Here is a 27,655-nt window from a genome sequence, read left to right as displayed (position 1 = left end):
GATAATACCATCGTTATTATTCATAACCTTTCTGCGGTTCCATAACTAGCAAGAACAAATGAGTAACACAAGTAAGCTGTTGAATACAATGTAACATGAAGTATCACAATACTTACACTGTTGCCTTTTTGCAAAGTAATTGTACATTATTAATTGAATATTTGCTGTGACAAGACTTCTGGTCAACCACAGCGGTAATCATGTATTTGTGCTGACTACACCCAACTTACTGCACAAGTATTTTTTGATTGCAATTCCAACGTCAATGGTAAATGCCAGAGTGGATTGGGCACCTTGGTTGGAAGAAACACATGACATCGAAAGAGGTGGTTTTAATCCATGCCTCAAATCTCAATCTCAAATCTCAGCATATAAATGTTTTCCATTGGACCTGGAAATGATTACGCTTTGATTGTCGACTGAATGAAGGGATAAACTGCCCAGTTATTAAAAAAAGCATCTTATTTTAGTTTTGTTCAGAGAGTGAAGGAACTATTGCCATTCACAATATGAATGGAACCATTTTCTCAGTACCAGTGTGTTCATCAGATATAGATGACTCACTTGCTGTATTGCATAAGAACAAAGGAATTTACTCTCCTATGCACCTCCTCGAGTCAATTAGATTGTGACCCAAATTCAGCCAATGCCCCCAGCATCGGGGCCCTAGTTTACAATCAGCCAGCTTCATTGGGCAGGCCATGGCCTTTGTATGCCTGACAACAAACTCCTGAAGCACATTTTATAAATTTGAGCTCAATCATGTGAAGATATTACCAAGTACACAGAAGAAAAGGTTCAAAGAAGTTCTCAAATCCTCCTTGAAAAAATACAAAATCCCCATTGATTCTAGGATCTCTGGCCCATGGTAACTCAAAGCGGCAAAGGAGCATTCGGGATGGTATTGAGAACCTTGTACCCATGCATTGGAAGCACACAGAAGGTCTGTGTAAGTGGTGGAAAAAGTGCACGTTCTCACAAACTACCAACCTGCCTGCTCCAACAGACAACTCCTGCTCCATTTATGGGAATCTATGGGTTCCATATAGACCTCATCAGCCACCTCAGAACCTATGAAACCAAATGGAAGCAACTCATCCTTGATCATGACCGTCTGGGAAGAAGAAGACCTAAATCCATAGAGAACATAGAAGAGTACAGCTCAGGAATAGGCCCTTCAGCCCACGATGTTGTGCTGGACTAATTAAACTAATGACACCTGATTAAACTAATCCTTTCTGCCTGCACATGGTCCATATCCCTTCATTCCCTGCGTATTCAAGAACTTATTTAAGAACTTCTTAAACACCTCATATCTGCTTCCACCACCACTCCTGGCAGTGCATTCCAGGCACCCACCACTCTCTGTGTAAAAAAACTTGCCCCACCCATCTCTTTTGAATTTTCCCCCCTCACCTTAAATGCATGCCCTCTAGTATTAGACATTTCAACCCTAGGAGAAACACACCAACTGTCTACTCTATCTACACCTCCCACGATTTTATAAACTTCCAACAGGTCTCCTCTCAGCCTTTGCCTCTCCAGAGAAAACAAACCAAGTTTGTCCAACCTCTCCTTATGGCATCTACCCTCCAATCCAGGCAACATCCAGGTGAAGTTCTTCTGCACCCTCTCCAAAGCCTCCACATCCTTCCGATAATGGGGTGACCAGAATTGAATGCAATACTCTAGATGTGGCCAAACCAAAGTTCTATAAAGTTTTATATCCACTGTCTTTTCTCCATGTACCTTTAAATAAACTAAAATCTATCACTCAGATTAATAGAGAACTAAAATTGACTTAGCCACAATTGCTGCTTGCAGAAATAAGCTCCAAATATCTGCAACCTGTGTAAGGTTTAGAACTCCCTTCCTGAAAACTCTACCTCCAATTTTAATACCATGAGCCAAGGTAACTGACCCCCAAATCTCCATATATAGTTTCCCTCAATCTACCTCATTGATTCCCTTAATAACTTGAATTTTTTTTGATCAAATCACCCTTTAATCTTCTAAATTCCAGGGAATATCAACTGAATTGTATAATTTATCCTTGCATTTTAACCCTTAGTCCTTCTGCAACATAAACACAGCAAATGAAAGAAGCCATTACACTCGAGCACTGTCACATTCTGGATAAAGAAGCAGCTGCAGTATCATTTGGCACTTTCACATGTTTATTTACATTCCATTGACAGCGGACTGAGGTATTATTCCACTGGCACTGATTGCTGCCTGGTATCTTGTCCAAGTGAGTGGGAGTTATACGTGAGTCTTGACAGCATCAGAGTAAAGCCTCAACCTGCCTCCTAGCAGGGTTTACTGGACAGACAACAGGATGTAGTTCCTCCCTCAATTGTGGACACTATAAATCACTTAACTCTGACATAGTTTTGATTATGTAACTATCCACAACACCTCCATGTCTTCAATGGATCACCCACTAAATGAAGCAACTTGCTGAGCCTTGTACACCCAGACATTAGATTTGGAATTTTAACCAACAAATATCATTTTTCTGTGTAACAACTGATCCAATTGTGATTTCAAAAGCCTTTGCCTGAGGTGTAGCCACTCGCACCCCATCTTGGTGGAACAGTTGGAACAGCCAGTGGTATTATCCTCATTTACATTTCCCTTCAAGGCTATCCAAAAAATATCTCATTTTACAGCAGTCAGTGCCAGTGGGACCATACCTCAGTAGGCTCTGGCTAGTTTTTCCCGAAAGACCGAGACTTGCCTATCTTTTATCTTACTTGTTATTAGTATGAGGAAGTTATAAGATCCAACTGGTTCAACAGGTATCTTTCCTCGAAGGGTCTTTTTGAATCAAATCACATTCTCTATCATTTTTTTCCTCTATATAAACAATAGGATCTGCACTTTACCACATCTTTATGTTCGGGGCTATAGCTTATTTTATCTCACAATCACTTTCGCTGAAACCTGACAAACATTTTAGCAAGGACAATTTATATCCTTAGGATGTCAAAGTTACAAAATGGCCAATAAATTGCTCTTGGGATATAGTCAATGTTGTTAAGTGAGCAAGTACAAAGAACAATTTATGCATAGCTAACTCCAATAGGTGAGTAGCAATAAGGTAAAAAAGTGGCTTTCAATATATGCAGGTAACAACCATCTAACAAAAAGGCATTCCATTTGCAATTGATCAGAAATAAAGAACTCCAAGTCTGCATGCAATGAGGACAAGAAAACATTCAGGCATTGGCTGATAAGTGGTAAGTAACATTCGCCAGGCCATAGAAATCTCCAACAAGACAGAGTTAAACCACTTACCCTTGATATTCCATCAATATCCTGGAGGTTACCACTGACCAGAAATTCAATTAGACCAACCAAATAAACACTGTGACCATAAGAGCAGGTTAGAGGCTAGGTATTCTGTGGCGAGTGATTCATCTACTGACGCCCAAAACCCTTTCCAACATTTATAATCACAAGTTAGGAGTGCAGTGGAATAGTCTCCACTTCAACACTCAAGAGGCTTGACACCATCCAGGACTAAGCAGCTTGTTTGATTGGCACCCTATCCACTACTCTAAATATTCATTCCCCTTACCACTGGTGCACGGTTGCTGCAGTATGTACCACCTATAAAATGCACTGGAGTTATTCACCGAGGCCACTCCAACAGCAGCCCACAATCTCTACCACCAGGAGGGCCAAGGACAGTAGGTGCATGGAAACACCACCACATGCAAGTTCCCTTCCAGGCTGTACATCATCCTCACCTGGAAATATATCACTGATCCTGGATCCTGGAACTCTCTCCCCAATAACATGGGGGGGGGGGGGGAGAAATATCTTCACCAAAAAGAATACAACGTTTCAAGAAGGCAGCTCACCACCATCTTCTCAATGGTAACTGAGGCTAGGTAATAAACACTGGCATTGCCAGCAGTGCCCACATCTCAAATAAAAAGTTAAAAAAAATATATGTTCTGGAAAATAAACTTACTTCACACATATAAAGCCACTTGATCACCTTGAAATGCAGCCTTTTGAATCAGTCTCAGATGTCCATACATTTCTAAGACTCAGAACCTGTAGTTGTGTGGTTAGAACTTGCTCCTTTTAATGTCTGTTGTAAGGGAACCCCCTCATTCAGCAGCTGTGATGTCATCAGTTTGGCTGAGTAGCTATTCACAGAAATATTTTCACAGATAGCAAAATAAAAATTAACTTCTGTAACATTTTACAATGCTAAGCAAATAAATATTTGACTGAAGTATAAGCTGAGGTATTGTAAATTTAAAAATGCAAATTCCTCATGCTGAAGGAAATTACAAGATGTAAAGAAATGGGAAATCATTCAGTCTCTCAAACTTTCCTCACCATTCAGTAACATCACAACAAATCTGAAGCAACACACAAGGAGCTGGAGGAAGTCAGCAGGTCAGGTAGCAGCCATGGAGGGAAATGAACAGTTGACGTTTTGGGTCGAGACCCTTCAGGACTGGAAAGAAAGAGGGGAGGTAGCCGGTATAAAAAGGTGGAGGGAAGGGGTGGAGCAAGACCTGGTGGGTGATAGGTGGATCCAGGTGAGAGGGGGAAGATAGGCAGGTGAAGGAGGGGGGAGAGTGGGAATGGTGTAAGAAGCTGGAATCTGATAGGAGAGGACAGTGGACCTTGGAATAAAGGGAAGGAGGTGGGGAGGGGAACCGGTGGGAGGAATGTGTGGGTGATGGGCAGACATGGGGGGGGGGAGGGGATAGAGAAGGGGCGATGGGGTCCACTGAGTTAATGGGGGACAAAGGGGAGTGGTTTCCAGAAGTAAGAGAAATCAATGTTCATGCTGTCAGATTGGAAACTACTAATGTGGAATATGAGGTGCTCCTCCATTAATCTGCTTCTAGCCTCAATCTTGATCAGATCTTGGCCTCAACTCCACTTTCATACTGAAGATTCACGATCGTCTAAAGAAGAAATTTCCACCGTTATTGGATTCAACTTTATTCATAAAATATGCCATCAATTCCCCCACATGGACTAACATCTTGCCAGGATCCACACATACATAAAGCTGTATAACTTCTAAGCAATGTTTACTATGCCATTTAGTCTCACCAAGGCTCCATTTAAATAAGTATGATGTTTTTGAGGTATATTGTGATTATTTTGTAAACAGTTTGAATTCCCAACAGTGACTCCCCTTGATTGTGAGAGAAAAAGGTTTCAGAAAGTATAGGTAATGGGCAACTTTATAGATTTCTTTGTTATTGTGTGAATGCAGCCATGTCCTGAAGCTGTTGTCAGATTCATCTGTGATAGTGAGAAAATTGAATACTTCTTCTGCATTGTCACTGCAAAACTCATGCCAATATATCCCTGGCCAAGTATCTTCTGTGGTTCACTGCAAGTAATTATTTTCATCCATGTATACTGAGAATGAGATAATTGACATCTTATTGTTGGAAACTGACTTTTCAATGATTTTGCTTTCCTTACAAAATGAAATTAGAGGATGTGGGAAGACAGTGGCAGCAGAGATGAAACTCGCAAGAGTGAAGTGCTTCAGGGCTTGTGAATCATATTAACAAAACTGGTATGCAGTGTTCTGGAACATAGAACATACAACAGTACAGCACAGTATCTGCCAACCTATGTAAACCTACTCCATGATCAATCCAACCCTCCCCTCCGACACAGCCCATAACCATGCATTTTTCTTACATTCGTGTGCCTATCTAAGAGTCTTTAAATGTTCCTATTGTATCAGCCTCTACCACCACCCTTGGCAGTGTATTCCAGGCACCCATCACTCTCTGTGTTAAAAACCTACCTCTGACATTGCCACTAAACTTTCCTCCACTCACCTTAAACGGATGTCCTCTGGCATTGGCCATTGCTGTCCTGGGAAAAAGGTGCTGGCTGTCCACTCTATCTATGCCCCTCATAATCTTATACACCTCTATCAAGTCGCCTCTCGTCATGTGTTGCTCCAAAGAGAAAAGCCCCAGCTTGCTCAACCTTTCCTCATAGGACATGTTCTCTAATCCAGGCAGCATCCTGGTAAATCTCCGCTGCACCCTCTCTAAAGCTTCCACATCCTTCCTATAATGAGGCGACCAGAACTGAACACAATACTCCAGGTGTGGTCTAACCAGAGTTTTGCAGAGCTGCCACATTACCTCATGACTCTTGAATTCAATCCCCTGACTAATGAAGGCCAGCACACCATACACCTTCTTAACCACACTATCAACTTGTACAGTAATTTTGAGGGATCTATGCACTTGGACCCCAAGATCCCTCTGTTCCTCCACACTGCTCAGAATCCTGCCATTAACCATGTACTCCGCCTTCAAGTTCAATCTTCCAAAGTGTATCACTTCACACTTTTCTGGATTGAACTTCATCTGCCATTTCTCTGCCCAACTCTGTATCCTGTCTATATTCCTTTGTAACCTACGACAATCTTCTACACTGTCCATAACACCTCCAACCTTTGTGTCATCTGCAAACTTACTAACTCACCACTCCACTTCCTCATCCAAGTCATTTATAAAAATCACAAAGAGCAGGGGTCCCAGAACAGATCCCTGTGGAAGACCACTAGTCACCGACCTCCAGGCAGAATACTCTCCATCTACTACCACCCTCTGCCTTCTGTGGGCAAGCCATTTCCAAATCCATGCAGACACGTCTCCATGGATCCCATGCCTCATGATTTTCTGGATGAGCCTACCATGGGGAACCTCATCAAACTCCTTGCTAAAATCCATATACACAACATCCACTGCTCTACCTTCATCAATTTGTTTTGTCACCTGCTCGAGAACCTCAATTAGGCTTCGTGAGGCATGACCTACCCTTCACAAAGCCATGTTGACTATCCCTAATAAGACTATACTTCTCCAAATGCTCATAAATCCTGTCCCCAAGAATCCTCTCTAATAGTTTATCCACCATTAACGTAAGACTCACTGGTCTATAATTCTCAGGATTATCCTTAATACCTTTCTAGGGCTTAGGAACTAAGCAGATGTATATTTTTTACATGCTTGGATGTAATAATATTGCCACATCCTGCTTTTTAATGGGATTGTAATGAAAACATAATGTATATATATCTTTTTATGCAACAATTTATGAAACTCTTGCCTCCATCATACATGATTAAATGGTACTAGATGAGTTCCCTGACATGTAAATTCCTTCACATTTACTTTGCAATTAGTATTTATTCAAGCATATGTCTACATTTATGTTGCAAATACAAGGCTTGCATTGATGTGTTTTTTTCATGTCCCTCGAAAGCAGCTCCTAGGATTTCCCTTACAACTGTTTTAAGATTCAGTTACCATTCTTACTGAAAGGGATGAAAATCTAAAAGAGAAGTAGAATGTTTTGGAAAGGTTTGAGAGTTCAGATAGCATTACACTGAGAGGAAGATGGTTAATGATTGAAACTTTTGTCTGATAATAGAATCATAGAGCAATATAGGATGGATGCAGGCCCTTCAGCCCAACGGGTCCATGCTGACTATGGTGCCCAACCATCTAGTCCCAATTTCCTGAATTCGGCCCATTTCCCTCTAAACCCTGCTTCTAAGACCCTCTAAGCCCGGAAATCCATTTGAATATGATCCATGGCTGGAGATTTATTCTTAGGATGTGAATGTTCTTGACAAGGCTACAGGCTCTGTCCATTGCTGTGAGAAGCTGATCGAGGTCCTTGGCAGGTTCTGTGTCGCCATGATGGTGTTAACGAGAGAACTCTAGGATGCTGTTCCCATGATGATAGAAAAGGGGTATATTGCCCACGTTGGGATATGAAGGGAACCTTAAAAAACTCATAGGAAACATTGATGAGGTTTGCCTGCTACTTGATCTGCACCTTTGCGTCTAACGTTCTGTTAGCTGTAAAATTGCACTCTGTGGCTTTAACTTTCTGCCTGCTATAAATGTCAAATGGGTTTCAATAAATCAATAAAACTTAGTGGCAGCAGTTGTGTGGGCCACCACTGTGTTTAAGAACATAAAAAAGTTGGCAACTCAGCCACTCAAACCTTACCCGCCATTCAGTATGAACATGGCTGATCTGGTCTAGTGCCTTGTTTCCTCTTCTGGGCCAGTTTCCCTTAGTTTTCAATTCTCCGATCTTTCAAAAATGTGTCTGTTTTCCTCTTTAAATGTCCCCATTGATCTAACTTCCACAAATCTCCGGAAAAGACAACTCCAGAGATCACCAGCCTCTGTGAGATGTTCCTGCATGCCTCAATTTTAAATGGTGCCTCCTTATCTTGAAACTATGTCCCTTCATTTGAGATTCTCCCACCAGTGGAAACATCTCATTTTTCCTGTCACTTTTCCTATCATACCCCTCTTATGTCCCTTCAAGATTTTTCATCTCAAGCCTTTCATTTTGTTTCTGTGGCAGGCTTCCTGAAGATACCTGCTTCACCTCCTGCTGCATGTTCTTATATGTCCTTATTGAAAGATCTTGAGGGGACAGTACAAGGTCCTGATATGTGGATGCGGTGATATTTCTGCTGGGAAGAGAATGTCAAACTAGGGAACAAGTTACAAGATTAGGTGTGCTGTTTGATTTGACAGAAAGGTACAGACTTGCAGATTCTGATGTTAATTTGATGTCTGTGCTACTCTGGAGCTCATAGTTCCAGCTAACCCTTCTTTAACTTCATAGAGCCGAACACGCATTCAGGACCTAGTTTGTACAAGGCATGCTTGAAAGTTGTTTACTGATTGATTTTCACTGGCCGTTGCTACAGTTCCACAAATATTTGGAACTTTCTAAAGTCTACTGGGAACACCATTACAGTTTTCCAACTTCAATGGTTGTGCCCAAACAATTGCTCCCAGAATAGGAGTAATAGTTGACATTTCCCTTGGAATATACCGTGACTAAGAGAGTGAACAGGAAGCTTAAAAGAGCAGCACTAGCTATGTACAACACTGGGCTATCTGTTGAGTTATGTAGCCAATAAGATGGGCCACTAGCATTAGCTGTATTCAAGCAAAAGACAGTGACGTCGTCCATGTACAGGGAGGTTTTCACCTGGGTGCCCCCACTGCCTGGCAACGTCACCCCTCTGATGCTCTCGTCCTTCCTGATGGATTTGGAAAAGGGTTCTATACAGCATACAAACAAGACAGGGGAAAGTGGACAGCCCTGCCTGACTTCAGACTTAGTAGAGAAGCTGTCTGTTTCCCACCCATTGATTTGGACTGCACTACGGATGTCTGTGTAGAGCAGTTGGATCCAATTCCTGATTCCCTCCCCAAAGCCCATTTTGGAGATCATGTCCAACATGTACGTGTGTGATATCCTGTCGAAGGCCTTCTCCTGGTCCAAGCTGACCAGGCAGGTGTCCACCCTTCTGTCCTGCATGTAGGCGACGGTATCCCTGAGCAGCTCAAGGCTGTCAAAGATCTTTCTGCCAGGTACAGCACAGGTTTGGTTCTGGTGGATCACCTGTCCCAAGCTGACTTGACCCTGTTGGCGATGGCCAATGTTGCAAATGCATGTTGGTCCATCAGATGTTAATCCTACATCATGATGTCAGCAATCCCAACATCTATATGAGGACGTATTCGTTACCCCCTTTTGACTAAACATTTTAATTACAGTGAACCATTGCTCAATTGGTGGCATTAAGGATTCTGATCAGAAGGCTGTGGGCTTGAGAAAATCCTCCAGTACAGTACGTTGGGAAAGTTGCCTTGTTGAAGATTCTATCTTTGGAGCCAGATTTTATCCAAGACCCCATATTTTCCCTCATTTTTTTTGGAAACTAACAGTGAAGTCATCTCTGATTTTCTGGCCTGAAGTTATCTCTCCATAATGCTACTAATCTGTTCATTATTTTTCTGCTTTTGGTGGGAGTTTCTTGTGTGCTGATTCACGGCTGTTTTCCTTACTTTACAGCAGTGATTACACTTCAGAAGTACTTCATTGTGTGTGGAGAGTACTGGAAAGGACATGAGAGATGCTTTACAAATGGAAGCCTTTCATTTTGTTTCTGTGGCAGGCTTCCTGGAGATACCTACTCTTTCACCTCCCGCTGACTTGGGAATGCTACGAATTGCTTGGAGGTTTTTGCTTAGCCCTTGTTTCTACTGGAGCCTGGGTTGGTTATGTCTGATTGTGGTCTCTTCAACACAGATTTCAGGCATGGAATTACAGTTCCATCAAAGGTATTCATTTCCACTTTCTAATGCGTACGTGAAGGTTATCATTTGAATGCTCTGCTTTGCATGAAAATGAATAAAAACTGCCTCATTTATTTATAAACAACACCACATTTTCTTTTGCTGCAGTACTGAGTTGTCTAGGCTGGTTAATCTGGTAAAAGTTTTATCTGTAGTTGGGGATCTGGTTTTGAATGAAGCAGTTTTGCTGGTTTGTCTTTTCTATTGTCAAATGAAAGAATTTATCATCACATTGGAATGATTGTGAAAGGGTTTAACCTGTCCTCCTGGTGGTGGGGGGGGGGGGCGGGGGGGGGGTTGGTTGGGGATTGGTGGGTGGGGGTAAACATTCATCTAAAATTGGTCCAAATTTCTCTTTCTCATTCCGCATACCCAATTGCAAGTTACCTGTGTTGACTGCGTGATCAGGAGAAGTTGCACAAATCATGAACTCTTCTGCCTTACAAAGGAGAAGGGAAATTCAATGCATCAGTTACCTTGGGCTGCCCATGTAAACACACTGATCATCCTTTTCAGAAGTATCTATCGTTTCGCCAGGAGAACAGTAGAAATGTGGAGAGAAGCAATGGGCAAGAGATTCTTCTCTAAGCATTGTGTTAATCTGTCTTGTGATTCTATCCTTCCTGATGATAATTCCAACCAATCTTCATTAGACAAGGCATGGTAGTGTAGCAGTTAGCGTAACACTATTACAGCATGAGCGACCCGGGTTCAATTCTGGCCACTGTCTGTAAGGAGCTTGTACGTTCTCCCCGTGTCTGCATGGGTTTCCTCCAGGTGCTCCGGTTGCCTCCCACATTCCAAAGACGTACGGGTTAGGAAGTTGTGGGCATGCTGTGTTGGCGCCGGAAGCGTGGCGACACTTATGGGCTGCCCCCAGAACACTCTACTCAAAAGATGCATTTCACTGTGTGTTTCGATGTACATGTGCCTAATAAAGATATCTTAAAACATTGTCTAAGCTGACACTCCACTGCAGTACTGAGTGATCGGGGTTTCGTCCTTGAAATATTGAATTGTGGACCTGTCAGCTCTCTGAAGTGGACATAAATGGTACAACGTTGAAAAAGAGCAAAGTTGTACACCTGGTGAGCAGGTTAAGTGAAAGGCTATGATAGCATAGTGGTTAATCTGTTGCACATATGTGTGGGTAACCCAGTGCACAGTGTTGTTGCCTTACAACTGCAGCCATCAGGTTCAATTCTGATCTTTGGTGCTGTCTATGTGGAGTTTGCAAGTTCTCCCTGTGACTGCGTGGGTTTCCTCTGGGTACTCTGGTTTCCTCCTACATGTCGAGCTGTGCAGGTTGGCCACTGCAAATTGTAATGTATCGGTGTCTGGTACAATCTGGTGGGAGTTATTGGGAATGTGGGAAGAAAAGAAGAATCTGTGTAGGGTTAGTGTCAATGGGTGCTTGATGGTCAGTGCAGACTTGGTGGGCTTAAGGGCCTGTTTATCACTCTAGACATCTAGAAGCGTGTGCTTTCCCTCTGTGGATGGGTGTTCAAATTGCACAAAGCAGTTTGGGAATTTAAATCCAAGAAAATAGATCTGAAATGGTAACTGTAAAACCACTAGAATCTTGATCAGAAAAGGAAAGAAAATATGCCTCTTAGGGGCAAGTAGGGACGGACAATAAATGCTACTCTTGTCAGCAAGTCCTCATTCTGTGAATTAACCCCAAACCAAATTCCAAGAACATTATCATGTTGGAATTTGTGGGAACTCACCAGCACAAGGTGGTAGCCGTGTTTCCAATATTAAAAAAGAATCTGGACTTAAAAATACCAACAGGAAACTAGCTGCTTTGCCATGTGCACAGGCAAAGAAGACTTGAAGTTCTGTGGTGCCTGTCAGAACTTCCTTTAAAGAGCAACAAATTAGTTCTGAAGTGTGGTCAAAATGGTCAGTGATGTCATAGAGTCAGTGTGCAGAGAAAGAGGCTCTCTGGCCCATCGAGTCTGTCTTGACTATTAAGCACCCTGTTACACTGATGTCATTTTATTCTCCCCACATTCTTATCAACTCCTCCCAGATTCTAATTATAAACTAAGATCTATTTATAGTGGCCAGTTAGATTACTGATCCTCATGCCTTTGGGACGTGGGAGGAAACCAGAGCACCTGGAGAAAGCCACAGGGTCAAAGGGAGAATGTGAAAACTCCACACAGGCAGCACCGGAGGTCGGATTTGAACTGGGATCACTAGAGACATGAGGCAGTAGCTGCATCACTGTGCCTCCAATGTGGCAGCTAATTGATCCACAGCAGGTACCCAGATAATCAATCTGATAATGTGAACAGTTAATCTGCTTCTGTGGTGTTTGTTAGGGGGGAAACAATTGACCAGATCACTGAAGAGTACACACTGGTCTTTCACCAAATATTTCTGTGGGATCTTTTATATCCACTTAAGATGGTGGGTGAGTTGTCAGGTGAACATCTCACCCAAAACAACTGCTTCTGTAGCAACTGCCCTGTATTACATGTTACATGGAAGGGATTAAATTGGTTTGTTAAGTATTGTCATTTAGTTTGGAAATACTAATGTCTTGTACTGAATATGACATGTTTTTTTCCTCCAGATTCCAGCATCTACAGTCTATGTGTTCCCCTTAAAACCATCTCTTTTGCAATGCTTTAGGTTATAAAGACTGCTATCTTCTTAAGTGGCTCTGTGTCAAATTTTGTTTGAACATACATCTGCAGAGCAACGTGGAAGATATTGCTCTCATATGTTGACTTTGGTGTGTCAGATGAGCTATCATCTCCAAATAATGACTTGTTGATCCACTGGGCCATTTTAAATTCAGTTGGGCAATGAATATCTCCACAAGTGGTGGTCTGTCATCTTTCACTTGCAATTTTGGGGAGGGAAGAGTTCCTACTCATAGAAACTGAGAGTACAGAAATACTGACAACCTAAAACAAATTCAGTTGCTAATAATAGAAATACACAGTCAACATATCTTTCATTAGATATATTGGAAGGATCTTATTTTAGTGAAATTTAAGAGGAATTGGAAAGGGGACAACTTTTTTTCTGCTAAAGAAACCAACCCTTAAAAATTTGGAACATATCCTTGCATAGTTAATATTAGTCATCCACTTCCTTGCAGAATATTTTAAATAGCATGCAGGACCCAGCCAAATGATTAAAGTACAATCTTCCCAGTTATTATAGCAATGACTTTGCGGGATTTTAATAGCCATTCTTATGGTTTCTATGCAGCTCACAGCAATCCAATTTGTTGATTAAGTTTCTGTAGCAACTGCTCTGTACTGCATGTTAAATGGAAGGGATTAAATTGGTTTGTTAAGTATTGCCAGTTAATTTGAAAATACCAATGTCTTGTACTGAATGTGACATGTTTAGACTTTTATTAATGGACTAATTCCTTTTAATGTTTTCTCTCGTGGGTATTTAAATATTTTACAGCCAATCAGGGACATTTTGATGTGTAGTCATTGCGTTAATGTCAGGAATACAAGAGCCAACTTGCACACAGCAGAATTCTTCAAATAACAATTGAATATGTTTCAATGATGACAATTCAGAAAAATGTATAGAGATACCACATTTGCTTCCCTTCTGTTCTTTAAACGTGTCATGGGATTTTTTGTTTGTGGCCACAGGTGAGACCCTTGTTTAATGCCTCATCCAAGAGGTGGCGCCCCCAATAGGACAGCATTCCATGTTCATCTCAGGTGAGATTATGTGCTTAGATCTCTGAAGAGAGGCTTGAACCCTGAGCACTGTGCCTGGGTCAGAGACAGAGAGGTACAAATTCAACTCTGTGGTCGCACCTCTTTATGTACAAAGAAAATTTAATGTAACTAATTCCATGACTGACATATTTAAGGATAGAATGACAGTTATTATTGATTGGTGGGTGAAAATCAAAACAAACTGAAGATGCTGGGAACCTGAGATTAGAAACAGGAAATGCTGGAAAAACTCAGCAGGTTAGGCAGCTTCTGTGGAAAGAGAAACTGTTAATGTTTCATGTCTGAGATTCTTTATCAGAACAGATTCTGATGAAGTGTCCCAGACCTGAAACATTGATTGATAGTCCTCTGGTTATAACTGATATCATGCAGCATGAACTAAGCGAGTTTTATTTTATTGATGTGATACATTAAAAACCACCAACAATAAGTTGCAAATTTCCATACACTTACACAGGCATAATTGCTGGGGTGATCACATCATTAATTATTTTTAATTCAAGTTATCTAAAACTGTCAAAATGGCATGTTCTAACTAGATTAAGCAACCCCTAGTAAGGATGATGGAAGCTGGATTTGAAACCCATTGTTTGCCACGAAAGGGCAACCGAACCTCCCTCAGTTCCAGCTGGTCCCTCTGCACCATCACCAGGACTGTCAACTTTCACCTTGGTAAAGTGGCTGTTTCCACCACTACCTTACTTCATCTGCTGTTGGATCCTTATCCATAACATTGTTACCTTTGTACTTTATTTCAACACATTCTTGGTGATCATCCTTTTTTCTCAGTTCTGTAAAATTCAAGTATTCCAATACTTTGCTGCTTCATGTCCTAACTCAGGCCACCCCAAGCACCCATGATCCACACTTGTTCCTGGTTAAGAATTGAGTCTTTTTCTCCGTTATTTTGTTGCTCCCCAACTGTGTGTTCTATTCCGACTGTACAATCATTGGAAATAGCCACGATTATCCCAATTTAATTATTCCAACTATGATGGCTTTGTCAAGGCCTCAAGGTCATATTTCCTTGCCTTACCACTTCATCTCTTTTTCCTTCTTTAAAGCCTCCCTCATTGACCAAGCTTTTGGTTATCTTTCCCAATAGCAGGTCACTCAACATCAATATATTTTGGTTGATAATTTTCTATGAAGCATACTTATGCTGTGCTAAGGGCACTTTCTTAATGGAAGGTGTTGTATCTCATTTGTAATAGTTTTTAGTTACACCCTATCAAGAATTGATCGTTCCCACACTTGATTTATAAATAGTGATGGGAAGACAGGGTGAAGCAGTCTTGAAAGCATACAAGCTGCTGTCTGGACTTGCATACCTGTCAGATAGTGCTGAAAATTCATTAACATATTTACAGAAAGAACACATCACAAAAGAAGCATTTTTATTTCACAATGATGAGTTACTTCATACAATTAATAGGCCTACCCCCTCATCCTAAAACACAATAAAATTGACACAGTCTGCAACACATACTTGAAAAAATAGATTTTCAGTCAGTTGAACAACAGAATCTTTGTTTCATGCTGATTCTTTGCTATTATTTGAAAAAAAAGGTCATGCATTTCTGTAGCACTTTTCACAACAGCTCGAAATGCTTTCTTCTAGCCAGTGAAGCATTTAGAAATATACTCATTATTGTAATGTCGGAACTGAAGCAACAAAATTGCACGTAGCAAGTTCACAAACAATATGACTGCCAACAAATAATTTGCTTTAAAGATGTTGATTGAGTGAGAAAGATTGGAATGGGATACCAAACTTCTTAAATATTTATTTATTGATTGTATGTGTGACTACAATCCCGAATTGTCCTTGAGAAGGTGATAGTGAGCTGTCCTCTTGAACCATTGCAGTCCTTCTGATGAAGGTACTCCCACAGTGCTGTTATGCAGAAACCCAATGCCGATCGTGGAATGGGAATATATTTCCAAGTCGGGATGTTGTGGGACTTGGAGGGAAACCACTTCCCCTGCCCCAGCAGCACCTGTCCTTTTATGATAGTCCACAATGTGGATTTGGGGCGGGTGTGGGGGTGTTTACGAGTAGCCTAGGAGAGTAAGTGCAATGCATTTTGAGGATGGCACACACTCCAGCCACGATGTGCAAGTGGTGGAGGGAAGGAATGTTTAGGGTGGTGAACAGAGTGCCAATCAAGTAAATGTAGTGTGATGTAGAAGTGGTTTAGAATAGGGATATTTTACATTCTATTTAATTTATTAACACTTTGTGATAGGTACAGTATTGTACAGATTATACTGTTGAAAGTGTCCTGACTGGTTGCATCATTGTCTGGTACGGCAATTCAAATGCACAGGAACGTAAGAAGCCGCAGAGAGTAGTGGACTCTGCCCAATATATCACTGGCGCATCCCTCCTTGGCATCAGTAGTATCTACAGGAGGTGCTGCCTCAAGAAGGCAACATCTATCATCAAAGATCCCCACCATCCGGGTTATTCCATCTTTGGGCAGGAGGTACAGAAGCCTGAAGTCCCACACCACCAGGTTCAAGAACAGCTACTTCCCTTCAACCATTCGGTTCTTGAACCAGTCGGCACAACCCTAATCACTATAGTTTAGCAACACTATGACCATTATGAACTCTATGATTTTGATCACTTTGCACTAAAATAAACTTTGCTGTCTTTCTTGTAAACATTGTGTTTAATTTATGTTTAATTTACTGTATGTTTTTCTTGTGAATGCTGCTTTTCTGATGCTATGTGCCTGTGATGCTGCTGCAAGTAAGTTTTTCATTGCATCTGTGCACACATGTACTTGTGTAGATGACTGTTGAAAATTACTGGTGTGGTAATAGTTAATGTTAACAAGCTTAATTAAAGGAAATACTTATCACATGACAGGAAGTTGTTTGTTTATGTGTATATAAGGAGATTTTCAACTGAGAACTTTACCTTCAGACTGGGACTGGTTCTGGTTCTAAGAGCCATAAATGGAGAAGGTACTTTTGCATTGGTTGTTGCTTGGAATCCAGAACAGCAGAAGAAATGAGAGAGCACTGCTGTGCTTCAGAGCTATTTGTTTCTTGGATCAATTGAGTGGTCTTCCCTATTGATCCATGGTCACTAATAGGGCAAACTGTTTTTTCCCTGTTACCAACTGCTTAATAAAACAAATTTCTCGTGCATATTGTTTAGATCAGAATAACATTGTAATAAACCAGTATTTTGCAACAGTGAACAGTTTTGGCACAGGTGATGTCAAGCTTCTTTAGCTTTGTTCCATCATTCCCTTCCTTGTCTTTTGAATTAGCACAATTGGATCTTTTGTGTCTACCCAAGGGGGGTGAGGGATCCTTGGTTTACAAACCATCCAAAAGGCAACAATGCAGTGCTCTCTTGGTACTACTCTGCAGTATCAGCCTATGTTTATATGCTTGGGTCTTTGTGTAGAACTTGGAATCTGAATTTTCTTAACAAGAGAACACACAATATTATAACACTGGCAAGTATGCCACATCAATGTCACATGAGCAGCAAATAAGATTAATGATCTGTGTTTGGTAAAGGAAGTAATATCAATAAGGACATCAGGAAAACTCAGAGCTGCCTTCTGGAACTCTTTACTGTATTTCTTTACAAATTTACTCTGGCAGGTATTTGGTGCACAACATCACCTCAATGGCCCATCAAAACTGCTAATTTATGGAGAGGGAGTAGAGTGAACTCCTAATCTATGATTAAGAGGGCAAAAAGCCACTGACTAAACCTATCAGGCGCAATGAGTATAGTTCTCTACATTACAGTCTTTCACTTTTTGGACAGATATAATTTTCTAAAGTAGCTCTAACAATTGGTAGATATGGAAACATCTCATTCAGTTAATGTTCAGAACAGGCAGGCATCTACTTAGAAATTCCTAAACCATTAAATATATATTACATTGACATTGGAGTCTTGGAGACTCTGGCTGTACTTTTGTTGAAATATCTAGGAAATAAAGACATGTAGGATCTGAAAGATTCCAGCATTAAACTTGGATTTTATTTCCATGAGTGTGAGAAGTTGAGAGGTGATCTAATTAAAATGTTGGCATCTCCAAATCCTCCAGAATCAACTTTCCTCTTTATTTCTATACCCAAGATTATGTTTAGAATATGGAACTTGTTACGGCAAGAACTGGTTGAGGCAAATAGCACAGAGGCATTCAAGGAGAAATTAGATAAAAGATTCAGAGAAAAAGAAATACAAAGCAATGTTGACTATTTAATGGGAGGAAGCTCATGTAAAGTACAATTGGAATTGGTTTATTATTGTCACATGTACCGAAGTACAGTGAAAAACTTGTCTTGTATACAGTTCATACAGATCAATTCACTACACAGTGCATCGAGGTAGTACGAGGTAAAACAACAGCAGAATGCAGAATAAAGTGTAACAAAGCAGTTAGATCAAGTGAATTGTTTCTGTGCTATTTGTTCTACATTATTCAATGTTATGAGAAAGAAAGAGCATCTTTGACGATCTCAGGAAAAATTAAAACACTCCTCATCAAATTAATTGCATTGTTGTTGATCCACTTCTGCACCACAAGATCATTCAAATGACGAGAAATAGTAATAAATGGCTTCAGACTTGAGGGGGTGCCACAGGGAATATGATTGGACTCTCAACAATTCACAATTTATATTAATTGCTTGGATGAAATGTTTCCAAGTTCACTGACAGCACAAAGCTAGGTGGGGAAGAGAGCTTTGAGGAAGACAGTCTGCCAAGATATATAAACAGGTTATGCGAGTGGGATAGAAAGTGACAGATGGGAACTGGTGAGAAAATGTAAGGTTATTCACTTTTGTGTGAAGAATAAAGAATACTTTTTAAATGTTGAGCAATAGGTAAATGTTGGTGTATGGTAGGTGTGCATGATAAGATAAGATTTCATTATTAGTCACATGTACATCGAAACACATAGTGAAATGCATCTTCTGCGTAGAGTGTTCTGGGGGCAGCCCACAAGTGTTGCCACGTTTCCGGCGCCAACATAGCATGCCCACAACTTCCTAACCCGTACGTCTTTGGAATGTGGGAGGAAACCGGAGCACCCGGAGGAAACCCATACAGACATGGGGAGAACGTACAAACTCCTTACAGAGAGTGGCCGGAATTGAACCCAGGTCGCTGGCGCTATGATAGCATTATGCTAACCGCTACACTACCGTGCCTGTGTGTGGCCGATGCTGTTCACATATTTAATATTTCTGTGGAAATAATGATCAAATTCAGGCTTGTATCTACAATCTTCATCAGGATACCGTGAGATATAGAAAGTAAACATGCAAGCAGCGCAAGCAATTAGGAAGGCAAATAGTATGTGTTTGCAAGTGGATTAGAGTTCAAAACTAATTTGGCCTTTGAGTATCTCTTGAGTCTTTGGTAAGACTTTGACTGGATTATTATGTGCAGTTTTGGAAATGAGACTGAAAGATGGATATAATTGCTTTGAAATCATTGAAGTGTGGATTTACTTGATTGATCCCTGGTTAAAGAGATTGTCCCCATAAGAGAAACTGAGTTCAGTTGGCTGATGTTCAATTACGTTTAGAAGAATGAGGGGGATCTCAATGAGACATCCAAAATTTTGAGAAAGGTTAACAGGTCGATGCTGAGAGAATAATAAGACTGAAACAGGAGGAGACTTCTACAGAATTCTCCATCACAGGCGGCTGTAGTGGCTTAGCATTTAAATATATTCACGGCTGAGTCTAGCAGTTTTATTTTGATTGAGGCAGTCAGATAATATGGGGATTGGACAGTGTGGTTAGTGGGGCAACAATCGGCCCTGATCTCATTGAATGATGGAGCTAGTTCGAGAGAGCTTAGAGCCTAGCTCTTAAGGCCTTGGTTGAAGGATAAATATTGTCCAGAAGACTGGGAGAAGTTCCTCTTGAATAGTATGACAGATTTTGTGCACACTGGAGCAGACATGTTTCATACTAAAGTACTGCTACTCAATTAGCAAATCTTTGGAGAGCCAAGTTCAGTCAATTCAATCATTCTTGAAGATCCTGAATGAGACAAAACTAATCAGAGCTGTATTTTGTAACTTCTGTAAGCTTCTATAAATGCATTAACACATCATGAAAGAAAGCATGAGTCCCACTGGAAATTATAAAAAGGACGAAATAGAGGCAGGAGTTAGCCATTTAACCCTTTGTGCCTGAGCATGGTTACTTGAAGTCAGCACCAGTTTCCTGCACTAACTTTGATTCCCTTAATATTTAAAAACTTTCTTGAACATACTAAATGACTGAGCCTCCATACCCTCTTGGGTAGCCAATTCCAATCATTCACTACCCTCTGGTTGAAGAAATTTCTTCTTTTCTCCTATTTTAAAATCTAACTAATGATTCTAGCACTATGGCCAAGAGAAATATCATTTCTGTATTAACCCTGTAACCCCCATTTGCACCTTCCAATAACTCATTCTTCTAAACACAAGAGTTGACTAACCTCTGCTAAAAGGACAAATCCACCTTTCCCAAAATCAGTCAACTAAAAATCACTTCATTCCCTCAATCGATCAAGAGACGAGATGAGACCTAAGCACAATATTTCAGATGAGCTTTCAACAGGACCCCATATAATTGGAGCAAGGCGTCTTTACACTTGTACTCAAATCCTCTTGCAATGAAGGCCAATGTATCACTTGCCTTCCTAATTGTTTGCTGTATCTGCATGTTAACTTTTGATGAATTCATGTACAAGGACATCCAGGTCCCTTTGAACAGCAAAGTCATTTATCCTCCTGCCATTCAAAAAATAATCAGAATTACTATTTTTCCTACCAATTTTCCACATCGTTTCATTTACCACGTCCTTGCCTTTTCGCTTAATCTGTCTATATCCCTCTGGATCCTTATTATATCCTCTTCACAGTCCATAAGTCCAGCCAGCTTTGCATCAAAAGCAAACTTAGACTTATTACACCTGATCCCCTCATCCAAATCATTGGTATAGATTTTGAACAACTGGGGTCCTATCATCAATCCCTATTGAAGTCTTCTGGTCACAGACCCCAAACCTGAGAATTATGTTTTTATTCTATCTCTTTACTTTTCTCCATTAACCAATCCTCAGTCTTTGTCAGTATGTTATCCCCAATTCCATGGCGTCTGATTTCATTTAATAACCTCCTGTGTGACACCTTATCAAAGATTTGTCAAACATGATTTCCCCATTGTGAATCCATGCTGACTCTGTCTGATCCTATTATTATATTCAAAGTGCCCTGTCACCACTTCTATAATAATAGATTTCAGCAACTTTCCTTCCTCTGATGTCAGGTGAACTGATCTATAGCTCCCTGTTTTCCCTTTCCTCTTTTTTTTAAACAATGGGTTTACATTTGCTGCCATCTAATCTGTGAGATCCATTCCAGAAACCACTGAATTTTGCGAGATGACAACTGAGGCATCCAATATCTCCATAGCCACCTCCCTCAAAACCCTAGGTCTTCAGTCCTAGGGATATTTTGCAGTTTCATTCTATCACTTTCTCCAATTTTTCACTAATCCCAATATCAGCAAGCTTCTCCTTTGTACTGGAGCTGCAGTCCTCCACTATTTCTGGGAAGTTTTCTGTGTTCCTCCCCCTTTGGTTCCCACCTCCTTTATTCCATGGTCTACTGTCCTCTGCTATCGGACTCCTTCTTCAGCCCTTTGCCTCTTGCACCTATCATCTCCCAGCTTCTCGCATCATTCCCTCTCGTTCCCCCTCCCCCGCCTGCCTACCTTCCCCCCCTCACCTGGACTCACCTATCACCTGCCAGCTCGTGCTCTCCCCCCTCCCCCTACCGTTTTCTTCTAGTTTCTGCCCTCTTCCTTTCCAGTCCTGATGAAGGGTCTCGACCCGAAATGTCAACTGTTTATTTACCTCCATAGATGCTGCCTGACCCGCAGAGTTCCTCCAGCATTTTGTGTGTTTTGCTCTAGGTTTGTCTCCATTTTCTGTGTTCCTTCTAGAAGATGGTGTTTGTTTAATTCCTCTGCATTTCCTTATTCCCCAATATAATTTCCTGGTTCAGTCTATTAATGGACACAATAAATTTAGTCGGCTTTTGCCCTGTTACATATCCATTGAAGCTTTTATAGCCTGTTTTAAGTTTTTCTTATCTCTATTTGTCCTTATCAACGCCTAGCTCCTCCTTTGCTAAATTCTGATATTGTTCCCCAATCCTCAGGCTTACTATTTTAGGCAACATGATAAGTTTTTTCCTTTGATTTAATACTATCTTTAATTTCCCTTGATAGCCATGGCAGGACTATGTTTCTGGTTGTTTTTTTTTGCCTTAAAGGGATGTATATGACTAGTAGACTTTGTGTGAATTCTTTAACTGTTAGCCATTGTTTAATGTATTTTCCCATTCTACCATAACCAACTTGAGCTTCATGCCGTTGTTGTTTTGTATATTCAGTTTTAAGCCCCTGATTTCAGATTGAACTAAATCACTTTCAGTTTCCATATAAAGTTCAGTCGTATTCTTCTCACAGTTCTCTTAAGGCCCTTAACCATCAGATCATCTATTAACATTTTCTCATTGCACAATAGTAGATCTAAAACAGCTTGTTCCCACTTTGGTTACTCAATGTGTAGATCTGAAAAAAAACATTTCCTATCCACTCCAGAAATTAGCTCTCTACACTATTACCGCTAATTTGGTTGTCCAATCTATAGGTAGAGTAAAGTCCCCTACGATTATTGTGTTACCCTTATTATTTGCATCTTTAATTACCATGTTCTGCACTACTATTACTGTTTGGGGAGCCTTTGTACAATTCCCACCAGTGTTCTCTGGCCTTGCTGTTTCTGGGCTCCACCCAAGCCCATTCTGCTTAATTTTCCAAAATAAGATCATTCCTCCATACAGCTTTCATCCCTTTCTCTAATATCAGGGCTCTTATGCCTCCTGTTCCACTTGAAGAACATAGAACATTACAGCACAGTACAGGCCCTTCGGCCCACAATGTTGTGCCGACATTTTATCCTGCTCTAAGATCTACCTAACGCTTTCCTCCCACAGAGCCCTCCATTCTTCTATCATTTATGTGCTTCTCTGAGAGTCTCTTAAATGTCCCTAATGTATCTGCCCCCACAACCTCTACCAGCAGTACATTCCATGCACCCACCACTCTCTGTGTAAAAAACTTACCCCTGGCATCCCCCTTATATCTTCCTCCAATCACCTTAAAATTATGCCCCCTCACGTCAGCCATTGATGCCCTGGGAAAAAGTCTCTGACTTTCCACTCGATCTATGCCTCTTATCATCTTGTACACCTCTATCAAGTCACCTCTCACCCTCCTTTGCTCCAAAGAGAAAATCCCTAGCTCACTCAACCTATCCTCATAAGACATGCTCTCCAATCCAGGCATCCATTTTTCCTGCCTCTTCTGTAAGTTAAACATCACGAAATATTTAACTCCCAACCATGGACACTTTGCAGCCACGTCTCTGTAATGGCTGTTAGTTCGCACACATTTATATCTATTTGTTGCATTCATTCATCTTTCCTGTTTGAATTCTGTGTGGATTCAGATGAAGAGCCTTCAATTTTGTCTTTGTAACATATTCCCCGTTCTGACTCTAATTCCAGGTAAACACTTGGTTTTGTCTGCCCTGTCCTTTTACTCTGCTCTCACTTCATTTTGTCTTTGAAAATTTTTAGTATGGCAAGCTCCCATCCTGTTAAATAAGGTAATATCTTGTAGTAACATATTCAGCAAACCTTGTAGTATCGATAAATTAACTTGCATTTCATTGCTGTTAACTTCATGAATGGGTAAGAACACTTAAGTGAACGCATCAGGTGGTTGAAGGAATAGAACTCACGTGAATAATTAGAATAAGTGAACATTAATTTCTGTAGGACTGCTCGCATTTCAGTTTGTGAACAACATGTTAGGCAGTAAACTTTCACCTTTCAAATATATCTTGAAGCTCTGTTTTATTTGGCCAAGCATCACAGAGATATCTCAATCTTGCTAACCAGCCCTAGCCTCATTCTTTTTAAGCACTTTGCTGAGACTGATTAACACTAAAAATAACTTAACTACAACTAATTCTGGATGAGTGAGTTGGCTTCAGTACAAATATTGTCTCTGCTGACATGAGATTAATTTAAAACCAGAACATAGTAGAAGCTGAAGAAGAGCTGATCCTGATGGCAGCAGGCTGCTAAATCTTTCTCTGCATCCTTAATATACCCATTGATTGCTGCCTCATGATGTTTTTAAGAACATGGAACAAGGAACATAGAACAGTACAGCACAGGAACAAGCCCTTTGGCCCACAGTGTCTGGGCTAACCATGATGCAAATCCAAACTAATCCCACCAGTCTGCACATGGTCTACATCCCTCCATTCCCTGCCTGTTCATGTGTCTGTCTTAATGCCTTTGAAACTTTGCAATCGTATTTGCCTCCACTGCCTCCCCTGGCAGCGCATTCCAGGCACCTACCATTCTCTGTGATTTCTAAAAAAAACTTACCTTGTGAATCTCCTTTAAACTTTCTGCCTCTAACCTAAAGCTATGTCCTCTAGTATTTGACATTTCCACCCTGGGAAAAAGAGTCTAACTATCTGCCTTGTCAATACCCCTCATAATTTTATATAGTTCCATCCAGTCTCCCCTCAGCCTCTGACACTCCAGGAAAAACAACCCAAGTTTATCCAACCTCTCCTTATAGCTCATACTCTCTAATCTAGGCAACATCTTGGTGAACATTTTCTGCACTGCCTCCAAAGCTTCCATGCCCTTCTTGTAATGTGGCAACCAGAAATTCACACAATATGCCAAATGTGGCCTAACATGTTTTATACAGCTGCAACATGACTTCCCAACTCTTATACTCAACACCCTGACTAATTGAAGGCAAGTATGCCACATGCCTTCATATACCACTTTATATGCTTGTGGTTCCACTTTCAGAGGGCTATGAACTTGCGCCCAAGATCCTTTTGTACTTAATGCCCCTAATGGTCCTGCATTTACTGTATACTTTCCTCTTGCATTTGTCCTTCCAAAACGCAACACCTCATACTTGTCCGGATTAACCTCCATCTGCCATTTCTTTGCCCATAGTTCCAACTGGACTATTTCCTGCTGAATCCTTTGAAAGCATGGAAAGAGAGCACTCGTCCCCTTGAGCATTCTCTTCCCAATGTACTAGATGCGGCAATATTCTTTTAACCTCCAGGGAGACACAATTTCTCTCCCTGAAGTAACATGGCAAAGCAGTGTGTATAGATATATACTGCTTTCCAGTGGTATGTTCCTTCTATCATTGCACAGTCTTCAAAACCATTGCCCATATCTCATGCCTCACTGTTTATTACCTTGTGCCAATCGGTTATCATTGCTTCACAATAATTCCAAATGGAATCATAGCATTTACATAATACCACCTGATGTCAAAGCATGCCAAGATGTTTCATGCAACACTTCAGTTGTGAGAGCCTAGAGACTGTCATAATATGGGCAAAGAACTGTTGTGCCTTGGGTAATCTGATTCTTAGTGACACTGGCTGAGATGACAGTGTTGGCCAGTGTGAAGGCTTTGAGTACTTATCTTTGACTTTCTCCCACAGAATAGGCTGTGGATATGTCATAGTAAGTCCCATGAGATGGAGTGGGTTAGAGTGTCATCCACGGGTAGGTCTCATGTTTTAATCTTTAGTTCCTTTGAGTACCAGCAGCCTCCTAGAATACCCTCCCAGAATATCTTTTGTTAGAAGAGCTAAAAGATGCCTGTCATTTTAATTCTCTATCTCATTCCCACTTTGACTTGAATGCTTTTAGTTTTCTATGTTATTCCAAAGATGCCCACTGTACGTCATAGAGTTGTAGAATAATACAGCACAAAAATAGGCCCTTCCGCCCAAGTCGTCCATACCGGTCAAGGTGCCTCCCTGAGCTAATCCCATTTGCCTGCATTTGGCCCATATCCCTCTAAATCATTCCTATCCATGTACCTGTCCAAATGTCTTTTAAACATTGTAATTATACCCACCTCTGGCAGGTTGCTCCATATACCCACCACACTCTGTGTGGAAACACTTGCCCCTCAGTTTCCCTCTAAACCTTTTCCCTCTCACCTTAGACTTGTGCCCTCTAGCTTTAGACTTTTCTGCCCTGGGGAATAGATAAGGTGCATGTTCACAGTCTATGCCACTCATGATTTTATAAACCTCTATAAGGTCACCCCTCAGCATCATTTGTTCCAGGGGAAACAGTCCCAGACTATCCAGCCTCTCCTTGTAGCTCAGGCTGACCAGTCCCAGTAATTTCCTTGTGAATCTTTTCTGCACTCTTTCTAGCTTAATCACATCCTTCCTATAACATGGTGACCAGAACTGCACGCAACATTCCAGGTGTGGTCTCACCAATGTTCTGAGTACATGACGTCCCAGCTCCTGTACTCAGTGCCCTGACCAATGAAGGTAAGTGTGTCATGCGCCTTGTTCACCACCCTGTCTGCCACTTTTGGGGGAAATATGTACTTGTACCTCTTGGTCTCTCTGCTCCACAATACTTCCCAGGGCCCTGCCGTTCACTGTGTATCTCCTGCCCTGGTTTAACTTCCCAAAATGCATTTCTTCACACTTGTCTGAGTTAAATTCCATCTGCCACTCACTTGCCCACTTTCCCAGTTGATCCAGATCCTGTTGTATCCTTATACAACCTTCTTCACTGTCCACTATACCACCAATTTTGATGTCATCCTCCTATTGCATTATAAAACCTAAATAGTTTTTAAATGTCTCTGAATATGAGTGACATTTGAAAATAGTATTGGCAGAAATTGAGGCTGTGGCCACAGCTCCTCTCAAACTTTGCCTCCTGTCAAAGGCTATCCAGGGCAGGGCATAGGCTGGACCTTTCCTGAGAACCACTCACCACTGAGGCCTCACTTTACCTGAGTGTGGAGAGTCAACCCTCCGCATCTGGCCCAGGTAAGTGCAGGAGGGCTGGGATTGCAGGTAGTCAGCCCGGCCAGTAGCCTGTATATGAGTCAACTTGGTCCAATTACTTTTTTCTTTCTCTATAGATGCTGCCTGGCTTGCTGAGTACTTGCAGAAATTTTTGTTTCAGATTTCAGCTTCCGGAGTATTTTATCTTTTCATTTGTGTTCAGTACTTTGAGCTCAGAATATCCCAAAGCACTTTATAAATAATCAATGTTGTAATGTAGGACCTTCACCATGTGACAACATCAAGGGACATGCAGGGAGCAGCACTAATAATTATAATAACCTTTCTTGACCTCACAAAAGCCTTTGACTTTGTCAATTGAGAGGAGCTGGGAGAACCCTCCTTAAATTTGGCTGCCCACAGAAATCTGTTCCATCCTACGTCTGCTACACAGTAGCGTGCAAGCTGTGCCCTTAACCAATGGGTGCACAACAGACCCAGTCACAGTGTACACTGGTGTCCGGCAAGGCTGTGTCATCACTTCAACACACTTCTCAATTCTTTGTGATGCAGTGATGCACCTCTAACAAGCATTCTCCTGGAGGACAAATGGGAACCTGTTCAACCTACATCCCTTCCACTCCAGAACCTCTGACATCAAGCCGCAATATAGAACATAGAACATTACAGCACAGTACAGGCCCTTTGGCCCACAATGTTGTGCGACACTTTCTCTTGCTCTAAGATCTATCTAACCCTTCCCTCCCTCTTAGCCCCCCATTTCT

The 27,655-nt window shown here is 41.2% G+C and overlaps 1 long non-coding RNA gene across 1 annotated transcript in view; it reads left to right on the top strand.

The window, feature by feature from the left end:
* Positions 1–27,655, top strand: part of LOC127577856 (uncharacterized) — a 99,671-nt gene that overhangs the window by 24,865 nt on the left and 47,151 nt on the right. The window contains exon 2 of the long non-coding RNA XR_007957451.1: positions 10,019–10,184. This is a non-coding gene — a long non-coding RNA (uncharacterized LOC127577856). The remainder of the gene's footprint in view (positions 1–10,018; positions 10,185–27,655) is intronic.

The sequence above is a fragment of the Pristis pectinata genome, chromosome 14 (genome assembly GCF_009764475.1).
Source record: "Pristis pectinata isolate sPriPec2 chromosome 14, sPriPec2.1.pri, whole genome shotgun sequence".
Taxonomy (NCBI): domain Eukaryota; kingdom Metazoa; phylum Chordata; class Chondrichthyes; order Rhinopristiformes; family Pristidae; genus Pristis; species Pristis pectinata.
This window is presented reverse-complemented; position numbering and strand designations above follow the sequence as displayed.